The sequence below is a fragment of the Mandrillus leucophaeus genome, unplaced genomic scaffold (assembly GCF_000951045.1).
Source record: "Mandrillus leucophaeus isolate KB7577 unplaced genomic scaffold, Mleu.le_1.0 Scaffold263, whole genome shotgun sequence".
NCBI lineage: Eukaryota > Metazoa > Chordata > Mammalia > Primates > Cercopithecidae > Mandrillus > Mandrillus leucophaeus.
This window is the reverse complement of record NW_012102732.1, coordinates 1,887,927-1,900,531: the sequence shown is the minus strand read 5'-3', so window position 1 is coordinate 1,900,531 and position 12,605 is coordinate 1,887,927. Positions and strand designations below refer to the sequence as shown.

Here is a 12,605-nt window from a genome sequence, read left to right as displayed (position 1 = left end):
GCAGTGGCATGATCTCAGCTCACTGCAACCTCCGCCTCCTGGGTTCAAGCGATTCTCCTGCTTCAGCCTCCAGAGTAGCAAGGATTACAGGCGCCTGCCACCACACCCAGCTAATTTTTGTGTTTTTAGTAGAGACGGGGTTTCACCATGTTAGCCAAGCTGGTCTCGAATCCCTGGCCTCAAATGATCCGCCTGCCTTGGCCTCCCAAAGCGCTGGGATTACAGGCGTGAGCCACCACGCCAGGCCTATATTTATTTCAATAGTACAGGTCTAAAGACATGATATAGAAAGTAGCAATGGTTAAGGAATGAGAAAAGCGTGGACGTGGCAATCAGAAAGATGTAGGGGCTTATCGGGGTAGCAGTACTCCCTGTATGCTATTAGAACAGTCAGTTAACCTTTTTTTTGAGACAGAGTCTCACTTTGTCACCCAGGCTGGAGCGCAGTGGCACAATCTCAGTTCACTGCAACCTCTGCCTCCTAAGCTCAAGCCATCCTTTCTCCACCACCTGAGTAGCTGGGACTCAGACGTGTGCCGCCACTCTTAGCTGATTTTTGTATGTTTGTATTTTTTTGGTAGAGACCTGCTTTCACTATATTGCCCAGGCTGGTCTTGAATTCCTGAGCTCAAGGAATCCGCCCACTTTGGCCTCCGGAAGTGCTGGGATTACAGGGGTGAACCACCAAGCCCAGCCAGGTAACCTCTGTGTGCCTCCACTAATATCTGTGAAATGGAAGCAAAAATCCCTAGCACAAAAGCACTGTTTCAATCAATGAGATAAAATATAGAAAGTACTTAGCTCAGTCCTAGCACAAAAGCACTGTTTCAATCAATGAGATAATATATAGAAAGTACTTAGCTCAGTCCTAGCACAAAACAGGTGCTCAAACACAAATAAAGGTTATAGCTTTTGTTACATGTGTTAGGGATGTTTAGTATTCAGAAGGGGGCTAAGTAAACTCTGAAGACAAATGAATAACAGTAACTCTCATTTGTTTAGCAAGATAGACTTTCGCGTGCCATTTTTACCTCCATGTCGACATTTGATCTTCAGAATGACTGTGGGAGGTATGGTCAGCCCCTTAGGGAGATGAGAGGCTGGGCACAGTGGCTGACACCTTTAATCCCAGCACTTTGGGAGGCGAGGTGGGAGGACTGCTTGAGCCCAGGAGTTCATAACCAACCTAGGCAACATAGCGAGACCCCGTCTCTACAAAAATAAAAATAAAAACATTACTCAGGGGTGGTAGTGCATGCCTGTAGTCTCCAAGCTACTCAGGAGGCTGAGATGGAAAGATTGCTTGAGTCCAGGAGGTTGAGGCTGCTGAGAGACAGAGAGAGAGAGAGAGAGAGAGAGAGAGAGAAAGGAAGTAGGCTCAGGAGCAAGCACCTTCACATCTGAGCAGGAACTAGAACTAGGCCTTCTTGTACCAACCTTCTGGATTCTCTCAACTTTCCAAGCCTCCAAAGTGTGTTTCTGTGTTTACCTCACTCTCTGGTTAGGTGGTTTCTACAGGAGTCTTTAGAACAAGAGAGAAGACCAACATTTATTACAACCAGCAACCAACATTAATCACTTTCCCACATCAGTACGGAAAGCGCCATCGCCTTCTTTTTGTCGAATACAGGTTATTCTGCGTGATGGATGTACCCCAGTTTATTTTAACCAGTTCCCACTGATGGACAATTAGGTGATTTTCAGTTTATATAAATGAGGCAAATTCCTTCAAGTAGAATTATGCTAGGGATAAATGGTCTGTGCGCTTACAATTTTACAGATTTTGACAAATTGCTCTCCAAGCCATTTGTATAAATTTCCTCTCCTGCCAGCAATGAATGAAGTGCCAGTTCTCCTGCATCATGAATATGGCCAAATATTTCATGATAAAAAGTCAGTGTGGAGAAAGCAGAGGAAAGGTGAGATGGCAGCTGGGGGTCCGTCAGGAGGTGGGGGCAGCTGTCCAGGTAGGAAACAATGGGTACCCGAACAAGGACAAAGGAAAGAGGGAAAGGGTGGGGCCCAGAGCTACTGCGGAAGTCAAATTCTGTGGTGTGGTGGTGAAGGAAGATAACAGGAAGGAGGAATCAGATATCTTGAGTTTCTGGTTTAAACAAATGAGTAGGCAGTGGGTCTGTTAATGGAGATGCTCAACATAGGAAAGGAAATAGGTGTAGTGAGGAGAAGATGATGATAACTGTGAGAACATATTGCACTTGATATGAAGGACATCCTACTGAACCAGGGAGAGGATTTGGGGATAGTGAATCATTTGTGGGAACCATGAGTGTGCATGAGTTCTCCCAGCGATGGGTGGGCTGTCTCTTATACACATCTAGATGTGTATAAGAGACAGGAGCCACGATGGTGCCACCGCACCCCAGCCTGGATGACAGAGCAAGGCTCCGTCTCATAAAAAAAGAAAAGAAAGAAATTACTATTTTTGTTTTAAAAATTACCAAGTGCTTAATTTTATACAGGTTGAAATATTTTGGGGGGAAGGATACTGATGTCTACAGTTTACTTTGAAATGCATCAAACACAGAATGTGATAAAGCACAGGTGGTAATCATGTGAATGGTGGAGGCTAGTGGTGGGTATATAGGGATTTACTGTAAAATTCTTCTGGCTTTGCTGTGCATTGGAAAGTTTCATTTAAAATCATGGGAAATGGGCCAGGCGCGGTGGCTCACTGGTGAATATTGTCAATTTCATGTGGTTCCCCTCAATTTGTTTTATTTGGCCAAAAAGATCCTTCCAGGTTCCCAATCTGCAGCATCAACAGATCTGCTCTGTGGAGTCCCCTCTGGTCCTTGTTCTGCCCCGATTTGGGGGCTGGGGGCTGACGTTTCTCCCTCTCAGAGCTCAGGTTGAATTGCCCTAACGTGCTGATTACTGCACCGAGGATGCCGGTATCTGGCTTGTAATAATTATAGATTTCCTCTGCGATTTGATCCCATTGGTTGCCTCGGCAACGGCGTAATAGCTCAACCGAAGCGCTGTCACGGTGATTTAGAACCAGTGTGTCTCTCCTGCAGCCTCCATTCTGGGTGCCTCCACCCCCTTGCCGTCGTCATGGTAACTGATGAGCAGCATGTGACCGAGGGCTCTCTGCCCCCCCCCATGCCCCCTCCCCATCTTGTGACCATCCTCGTTTCCTCTTCTGGACCCCCTGTGGACCCGCGTTGACCCAGCATGGGCTACAATGGGGGAGTTGGGTAATTGCTCCCCTAGGTTCCTCCCCAACCCCCCAGACAGGGTCAGGTGGAGCATGGGAGCCAGAGCAGCCCCTCTGCCTTGGGTGTTCTGGAGATGACTTGACGCCCCCCCACCGGAGCCCCGTCATGGCTGTGGCTGCATCTGCAACACCGCAACAGCAGACTTCTGGGAAAACCATTTAGGCATCTGAAGCCCTGGATTTCTGCTTTGTCCCTTCAGGGCTTCCTGAGCCTGATTAAAAAAAAAAAAAAACCTAGGAAGAGGCCCCTGGAAGGAAAAAGGGGAGGGAGATAGCCTATTTTACAAGGTCTGAAATGATGTGGCTTTTCCTTCTGGCTTAAACCTAGCTGGGTTTAAAACATCTTCTTAAAAATCTGTATTGTATTTTTTTCTCTCTGTTTATCTCTCTCTTGCTGCCTCTGTTAATCTTTGTTTCTGTGTTGTATTTTTTCTGTTTCTGTCTGAAAACCCTTCTCTTTCTGAATCCATCTTTCAGTCTCTCACGTTCTGTCTCTCCCCTCCTCCTTCACCTTCCCTCCATTCCTCTCCCTTGTGCATTTGCCGGGTTCCAGCTGAGCGCATCCTTTTCCCAAACCTGCTTTGCTTCCAAGGGGCCCTTTTCTGTCTCCTCTACCTGTGCCCATGTTTTGGGACTGCCTGGAAATCCAGGACACCCTCCTGAGGAGGGAGCTGGTGCCCAACAGCACCTCTTAGGATGAACCCAGCCAGCTGCATTCCTGGCCTCTGCAGAATGACATAGAGAAGGCATTTTAAGCAGGCGAGCTGAGCTCGCCACAGGACTCCGACTACCAGGCACCGTGAGTGCAAATGTATATGTGTGTCTGTGTGTGCATGTGCACGTGTGTGTGCGTGTGCACGTGTGCATCCTTACGTGTGTATGTATCTTCTGGCATGGGGAGGTGGTGCCAGTGTCTGTCAGTGCCTGTTATCTGTGGTGTTGGGGTGTGCAACTGTGTGGGCACACACCCTTGTGCACCTGTGTACCTGTGTGCACATGTGCCTGGCTCTCTGTGTGGACATACAAATGTACATCACAGATTTTTCAAGGACGCTTTGTGAACACAGCAGGAGGAGACCCTTTAAAGTGGGGACAAAATAATGAAAGATGGATATAGAAATGATGAGATAAGGAATTGCTGTCATCAGTAGGCTCGCAACACCACAGTCTTCCTGCATCTGGTCTTAGGAAATGAAGTGAGAGTCACCTTGAAAAGGCATTTTTGTTCAAGCCCCAAAACAAATCCTTTCCCTTCATTCTAAGGACAAGAACAGCACAAACACACACACCCCTTTCTCTTTGAAACTCAGGGGAATGGAAGGCTCAGGGGGCGCTGTCACTGGGCATTTCAGACAGAGTTTGCAGTGAGAATCTCAGTTGACAGCCTGGGCGGCTCACGCCAAGAGTAGATATCAGGAAGCTCTGGACAGCCGCTCTCTTCACATCTTGTGGCTGATTAGAAGTTCATTTTGAATTTTTTTCCCAGAAGCAGCCTATGCCCCAAGAGGCAACCAGAGAAAGCAATTTTAGAAAATGCAATTTCATTTGCAGGGCAAGATATGGAATCCTGACAGGTTGCCGCTGAAGCTCCTGCGGTTGGTGTGTGCAAGCTGGTAGCCAGGCCGCTGGTGGAGGAAGGGGGTCCTCTGTGCTTTGCATGTCTCTGGGTATTTGGGAAACTTGGCAACCAGTTGCTCTAAGTGAACCCTGACTCTGGAGTAGGCACTGCCCTGGGCACCCTGGCAGAGAGGATAGAGCTGGAGACAAGGACTGGCCTCAGGAAGTTTCCAGTTCAAGTAGGAACAGACCCGATCACACGTGATACTCTCACACTCAGACACACTGCTGCTGCCTGCATTTCCTCCGGGCTGCCATCCCCCTTCCCCTGCCCTGGCCTCTGTCTGCCACGACCGCCCCTGTCTACCTGCTAAGTGCTAATCATCGTTAAACATCCCCTGTCACTGCTTCCCGGAAATCTTTAATTTCCACCCAAGAACAGCTAACACTATACGCCCTCCTCTACCTGCTGAAATCACTTGGAGCCTCTGACATCACGTGTCCAACCAACCTCTTTCCCCACATTTGCCCGTGAGCTGCACTTCATTTTGCAAGGACATAAAGAAAACTATGCACGCAACTACATGCAAAATGACTGGCTGGGATTCTTAAAATGCCAATGTCTTTTAAAAGGCAAAAGGGCTGAGAAATGGTTCCAGGTTAAAAGAAATAAAAGAGCCATGAGCCCAAATGCAATGTCTGATCCTAGGATGAAGCCTGGATCAGGGGAACAGAAAACATTTGTGGGCTGGGCTCAGTGGCTCATACCTGTAATCCCAGTGCTTTGGGAGGCCGAGGAAGGAGGATCTCTTGAGGTCAAGAGTTAGAGACTAGCCTCAGGAATATAGCGAGACCCCATCTCTACAAAAAATAAATATAAAAATAAACTAGCCGGACATAGTGGTGTGTGCCTGTGGTCTCAGCTACTCAGGAGGCTGAGGCAAGAGGATTACCTGAGCCCAAGAGTTCGAGGCTGCAGTGAGCCATGAGCCATGATCATGCCACTGCACTCCAGCCTAGGTGATAGAGCGAGACCCTGTCTCAAAAAAAACCAAAAAATCATTTGAAGACATTTTAGGGATAAGTGGGAATATCTGAATATAGATTATATATTAGATAATAGTATTTTCATGTGAATAGGCCAATAATAAATAAATAAAAGACAATAGTATTTTATTAATGATACCTTCATGAGAGTGACTTTGTATCTCAGATCGTTTGTACTAGGTTATATAAGAGAATATTCTCGTTCTTAGAAGGTACAGGCTGAATGATTTAAGGATGAAATATCACAACATCCACAAGTAACTCTCAAATAATTCAGAAGATAGATAATAGAGTGGGTACAAGTGTGGCAAAATGTTAACAGTTTCTAGGATTACAGGCAGTTGTGGAACTACGTTCATAACTTTTACGTGGGTTTGAAGATTTTCCAGTGCCCAGGCTGGACACTCTGCTTAGCTTTGTGGGTGGATTATCTCATTTCATCCTCAGGGCAGCTTGGGGATGAGACAGCTCTATCATACCCACTTTCCAGTGGAGAAAACAGAGGCAGAGCCAGATGTAAGTCCAGGCCACATTATGCCCCAACGCCCTGTTTTGTGAAATTTAGTACTAAAGATACTACATGGCTGTGTGATGTTGGGCAAATCACTCAACCTCTCTGTGATCTGTTTCCTTTTTTTTTTTTTTTTTTGCTACGAGTGGATAATTATAGTATCAGAAGGTTGTTCTGATGGGTATTATGATATCTAAAGAACTTAGAACAGGTTTGGCCTAAAGTAAGTGTCTGCTGTTGCTGCTGTTAATTGTATTTGTTGCTGCAAATGTGATCCCAGCACCCTCGCCTTGGTCAGTGATGGGTAAACCTGGAGGGTTTTTTTTTTCCTTCTGTACCTAAGGCCTGCTTCATGGGTTTGTGATCTACGTGGTCACACAGGGTCCTGTGTTCAGAAGATCCCCCCATGTCACTGGCTTGCAATTTGTAACCATTTTCTAACAAGGGACCTCGAATATTTATTTGATGCACTGGGTCCCACACGTCATGTAGCCAGCCATGTCTGCACTCCCTTTTTATTGGATCCCATTGAGAGCCTCTCCTAGACTAAACTACTTGTTCCTGAGTCATTACACCAGACAGGCCCAGGCAGGCTGTGGCATTTCAGCAGATCAGATTGTATGTTCCTGTGACCACACTCCAATCTTGATGCAATGTCTCAGCCCACACAGGCCAGTACAGTAGCCGTTCATCAGATCTGGTCATTGAACATCTGACACGTGGCTATTCTAAACTCTGATGTGCTGTGAGTGTGAAATTCACACCAGATTTTGAAGACTTAGCATACACACGAAAAATGAATGCACGATATCTTATTAATAACTATATTGATAGCCGGGCACGGTAGCTCACGTCTATAATCCCAGTACTTTTGGGAGGCCGAGGCGGGTGGATCACTTGAGGTCAGGAGTTTGAGACCAGCCTGACCAATATGATGAAACTTTGTCTCTACTAAAAATACAAAAATTAGCCAGGGGTGATGGCACACACCTGTAATCCCAGCTACTCGGGAGGCTGAGGCAGGAGAATCGCTTGAACCTGGGAGGCGGAGGTTGCAGTGAGTCGAGATCCTGCCTCTGCACTCCAGCCTGGCAACAACAGCAAAACTCCATCTCAATAATAATAATAATAACTATATTGATTATGTATCAAAATTATTACATTTTAGATACAATGGGTTAAATAAGATACATGAATAAAATTGGTTGCCGCTGTTTTTGCTTTTTTCATATGGCTACCAGAAAATGTCAAATTACCTATGTGGTTTGCATTGAAAGCTTGTGTTATATTTCTGTTGGGCAGTACTGCCTTAGATCAAACTACCTGTGCCTTCATTGTGACTCCAAACCAAACCAGACCAGCAGGTGACAGCCCAGTGAATTGATTTCTACGTTACATTAACTACACTCTGACCCTGGTGCTCTAGCTTAGACCAAAGTCTCCCAATCAATCCATCAGGCACCTCTTTCTGTCCCTTTTCTATTCCTTTCCCTCTTGGGATAGTCCAAGACACTGATTTTTATACCCAGTGAGTTTGTCAAGTAGCCTAAAGATATTTTTGAGGCAATGTATTGGGTAAAAAGAGACTGAAGTTGGAATCAGAAGATCTAATTTAAGAATTAAATTAAAATCCCAAATCACCTCTTTTTTTTTTTTTTTTCTTTTAGAGATGGGGTCTCGCTCTGTCACCCAGGCTGATCTCAATCTCCTGGGCTCAAGCGATCCTCTCACCTTGGCCTCCCATAGTGCTGGGATTACACGTCTGGTCCCAGATCACCTCTTCTCCACGAGGTGAGCTTGGGCGTGTTATTTCTGTGTGCAAGGAAACAGAACAGCACTAGCTTTAAAGCCTCACAGACCCGAGTTTGAAGACTGGCTCTGCCATTGACAAGCTGTGTGACACAGGATAAGCCACAACCCTCTCTGAACCTCAGACTCATCCTCAGTCTTACAGGGTTGGTGATGCATACTGTGTAATACGGTTGCAAGAATGGAATAAGATGAAGCAGAACAAATGTCCAACCCAGCAACTGGCACATGGCAGGTGTGTGCTTAATCCCTGCATTCTTAGTGGGATCAGTATTCCCAAGAGAGTAAACATTGATTTATGGGGAAGAAAATAAATCTTACTCTTTATGAATAAAGTACAGGTATAAAATACAATACATAAGCAGATGTACAATTTATCTGTGGAATTAAAATTTCATGGGGTATGTAGCTAATAAAGAATCTTTAGGGGAATGACAATGAAAAAAAGTTTGAGAAACATTGCCTTAATCTGACGGATGGGCCTCAGAGGTTGCTTTTCAGTTCAGTTCCTGCGGTTGTCGGAGTATAGGGCTGAAACTCCATGATTGAATTCAACAAGTGTTTTTGAGCACCTACGATAGCCAGGCACCATTCTGGACCCTGGAAACGGGGGGCACCCTCCAGGTACATGCTTCCCAGAGCTGGTCTCTGAGGTCCCCTGAGCCAGCCCCTGCCTCTGGGAAGATGACCCTAAATGGCAGCCTCAGTCAGCGGGGCAGGGTTTTAGAGGCCTCCTTATACCACCTTGAACAATGGGAATAGAAGTATCTGTCTCCTCAGGAGGAGATAAGATGGTGTATGTGAAACCTTGACATGGTTGGCATTCATTCATAAAATCAGAGCAGATACCCACACACACAAGCATAAATGAAAGGTGCTTTGAATTACAGAAAAGTTAAGGTCTTTGCAAGCGAATGTAGGAATGCTGCCAGGCACACAGCGTGACTCCAGCCACCAACAAAGTGTTTCCAAGTCTGGAACTGTGTGGTCCTTGAAGGAGATATAAATGTTTCACTTGTTATATACTGTGATTTTTGCGTACTTAGCAGTTTCTGGAGTCCGTGAAAGTGGTTTGTTTTCTCTGAACGGGAAGTGCGTTTCCTCCAATCACGCCGACCCGATTTGTTTGTTGCTTGTTGGACTCCCCACGGGAACACAAGGTCCCACAGAACACAGCAGGACGTGTCCTTGTTTACCAAGGAATCTCTGGGGCTCAGCACAGGTGTGCAGAAAGCATTTATTGAACTGAACAAACAGATTTTATAAGCCGGACCTTCTGTGGCGTTGGCCCGGGTAGCTACTTCAGCCTGGGTACAAGCATCCTTTCTAAGCCAATTCCATTCTTTCACTCCTTCTCCCTTGTAGGATCAGAAATCCAAAACTAGCTTATCCTTTTGCAGATATTTCTTTCCATATTATTTCCTACATCCAGAACAAAGGCTCTCTGTGTCTCACATTCAGAGGCTTGGATTTGAAGCCCTGTCTGTTCATTTTTCTCTCCAATTTTGTCACAGGCTGGGTAACTACCTGCCTGCTAGCAATGATGTGTTCATGCTCCCTGGATTCCTGATTGAGGTGGGCAGAGAGGACAGGGGCAAGAGGATGAAAGAGGTTGAGGCAGACCAGCTTCTTTCTTATGAAATCTGGATGTTCAGGCTGGTAGCAGGGCCACCGCATGTGCCAATAGTCTTTAGCAGTTCATCAGGCTATAGAAGAAGTGCCTTTACTAACTTCAAGTCCAGCCTGGGAAACATAGTGAGACCTTGTCTCTCTCTGTCTAAAAAGAAGAAGAAGAGGAAGAAGAAGGAGGAGGAGAAGGAGGAGGAGGAGGAGGAAGAGGAGGAAGAGGAGGAGAAGAAGTTGTTCACAATTTTTGTTTATTCATTTACTTATTTTTGAGATGGAGTTTCACTCTTGTTGCCAGATGGGAGTGCAGTGGCATGATCTCGACTCACTGCAACATTTGCTTCCCAGGTTTAAGCAATTCTTCTGCCTCAGCCTCCCGAGTAGCTGGGACTACAGGCACCTGCCACCACGCTCAGCTGATTTCTGTATTTTTAGTAGAGTTGGGATTTCACCATATTGGCCAGGCTGGTCTCGAACTTTTGACCTCAGGTGATCCGCCTGCCTCGGCCTCCCAAAGTGCTGGGATTACAGGCATGAGCCGTCGCACCCAGCCAAAATGCACAATTTTAAAGAGCTCTTTGGAAACAGAAAATGGCCTGCAACAGGCATCTTTTCTACACCCTATGTACTTTCTTCAATTGACCTTAAGCCAGTTAAGTGCCTCCTGACTTCACAAATGGATTTCATTCTTCGCATTTTACAGATGCAGAAACTAAGGCCCTGATGAGTTCAGCAACTTGCCTAGATAATATGTACGGCCCAGCCACACTTTAGACCCAATTTCTGGCTCATGTTACTTTCCCAACATCATTCTCAGTCTTTCTCAGGAATAGACACTTGCCTGTTTCCAAGAGCAGTATTCCTGTCTCCCTATACAAGTCACTGATGATTTTATGATGCCCAAGAGGCAGATGACAGGAAGTCATGCCTGCAGGGAGAGAGGGCTGGGGCCCATGCCGAGGGGAAAGTCAGAAGAGGCTGTTGCAGCTGAAGTCTGAGGAGAAAGCTGGATGTGAGATAGAGCGTCTGTCCCTGTGCCACCGCCCCTGAATGGGGCCCTGTTAGCCCCGTCTGCTGAGGCCCAGGGCGCCGGCTTTATGGGTTGCCATGGCGACCCTTGGCCTTGACAACCGAAGTGCACTTGGCTGAGTGTGGCTTTGTGTCCCGGTTGAGTCTGCAGAGAAGCCAGCAGCTGGGGCTGCAGATGGGAAAGGAATGTCCCCAGCATCTGCCAGCACTTTTGTGTTGGTCCTAACGGCTGATAGGAGAATGAGAGGCAGGGTCTTTTCTAGAGAGATCTAGGGGGTCCATTTCTAACCAATGATGCATGCAAAGAGTTCGTGTTCACAGGACCTGGGAAGCTGCGGAGTAGAAAGGTGAGTCAGACGCCATCTTCGTAGGCTGCTTGTTGAGTATTTACTGTTTATTCAATGATTGTTTGCAGCCAGGCACTGCTGTGGGGCTGGGGAAACAGCAAGGACCTCTGCCAGCCCACGAAATAGTTCCAATTGGTATTACTCCCATTTTACAGATCAGGAAACTGAGGCACAGAAAGGTTAATGTGCCTGAGATTATATGGCAGGTCAGTAAGAGGCCAGGGATGGCTAGTCTGGGGGTAAGATCATTTTGAAGGATGCAAGATTGGGGAGACGCCGGGAAGAAGCAGTTTCTTTCTTTTTTTTTTTTTTTTTTTTTTTGGAATAGAGTCTCACTCTGTTGCCCAAGCTGAAGTGCACTGGCAGAATCTCGGCTCACTGCAATCTCCTCCTCCCAGGTCCAAGCGATTCTCCTGCCTCAGCCTCCCAAGTATCTGGGATTACAGGCGCCTGCCACTGCACCCGGCTGATTTTGTATTTTTAGTAAAAACGGGGTTTCTCCACTTTGGTCAGGCTGGTCTCAAACTCCCGACCTCAGGTGATCTGCCCATCTCAGCCTCCCAAAGTGCTAGGATTATAGGTGTGAGCCACTGCACCTGCCTCTTTTTCATTTTTATTAAGATAAACATAATATTAACCTTTTTAAGTGAAAATTCTGACCCTTTTAGATCATCCCCAATGCTAAGCAGCCACCACCACTATCTAATTCCAGATCTTTTTCATCACCCCAGAGACCCTGGTAACCATTAAGCAGTCATCTCTTATTCCTCCCAGGCCCCTGGCAACCACTAATTTATTTTCTGTCTTTATGGATTTACCTACTCTTGAAGGTTCCTATAAATGGATTCATAGACTATAGGGCCTTTTACCTCTGCATTCATTCATATAGCATAAAAAATATTTTGAGATTTATCCATGTTGTAGCATGTGTCAGAACGTCATTCCTTTTTAGGACTGAATAATAGTCCATTGTAAGGATAGACCACGTTTTGCTTGTTCATTCATCCGTTGAGGGACATCTGGGTTTTTTCCACCGTTCAGTGATTGCGAATAGTGCTGCTATGCCTATTTGTTTGAGTCTCTATTTTCAATTCTTTGGGTTGATGCAAAGTCATTTACTTTTGCACCAACCTAATACTTAGGGGTGGATTTGCTGGGTCATGTAGTAGTAATTATATGCTTAACTTTTTGAGGAACTCGTAATTCTTAAAAGGCCATGACAACTCTAGGACTGAGGGTTTAGGAGCTAATCCCTGCCTTCTTCTCATCAGCTCCCAACCCAGTAGGTGCTCTCCAACATACCTGCCTCGAGAGCCCCTCCCCAGCTCAATGACCCCAGCATCTCATTGACATGCTGAGTGCATGCTCCCTGCCCCTCCCTGGGAGCCTGCCTAAACACAGACCCTTCTGTGTATTCTTTCTATTTTCTTTTATCTACCTG

At 46.2% G+C, this 12,605-nt stretch overlaps 1 protein-coding gene across 8 annotated transcripts in view; it reads left to right on the top strand.

Moving 5' to 3' along the window:
* ABAT (4-aminobutyrate aminotransferase) overlaps positions 1-12,605 on the top strand; it is a 110,352-nt gene that overhangs the window by 30,498 nt on the left and 67,249 nt on the right. For 3 of the 8 annotated variants that reach the window (XM_011984214.1, XM_011984208.1, XM_011984207.1), the window contains exon 1: positions 10,945-11,164. The exons of 3 other annotated variants lie outside the window; for them this stretch is intronic. The gene's annotated coding sequence lies outside the window, so the exon portion shown is untranslated. Of the gene's footprint in view, positions 1-3,120; positions 4,038-10,944; positions 11,165-12,605 lie in introns of those variants that run through there. 2 more of the 8 variants (XM_011984213.1, XM_011984215.1) reach the window with 1 other exon arrangement.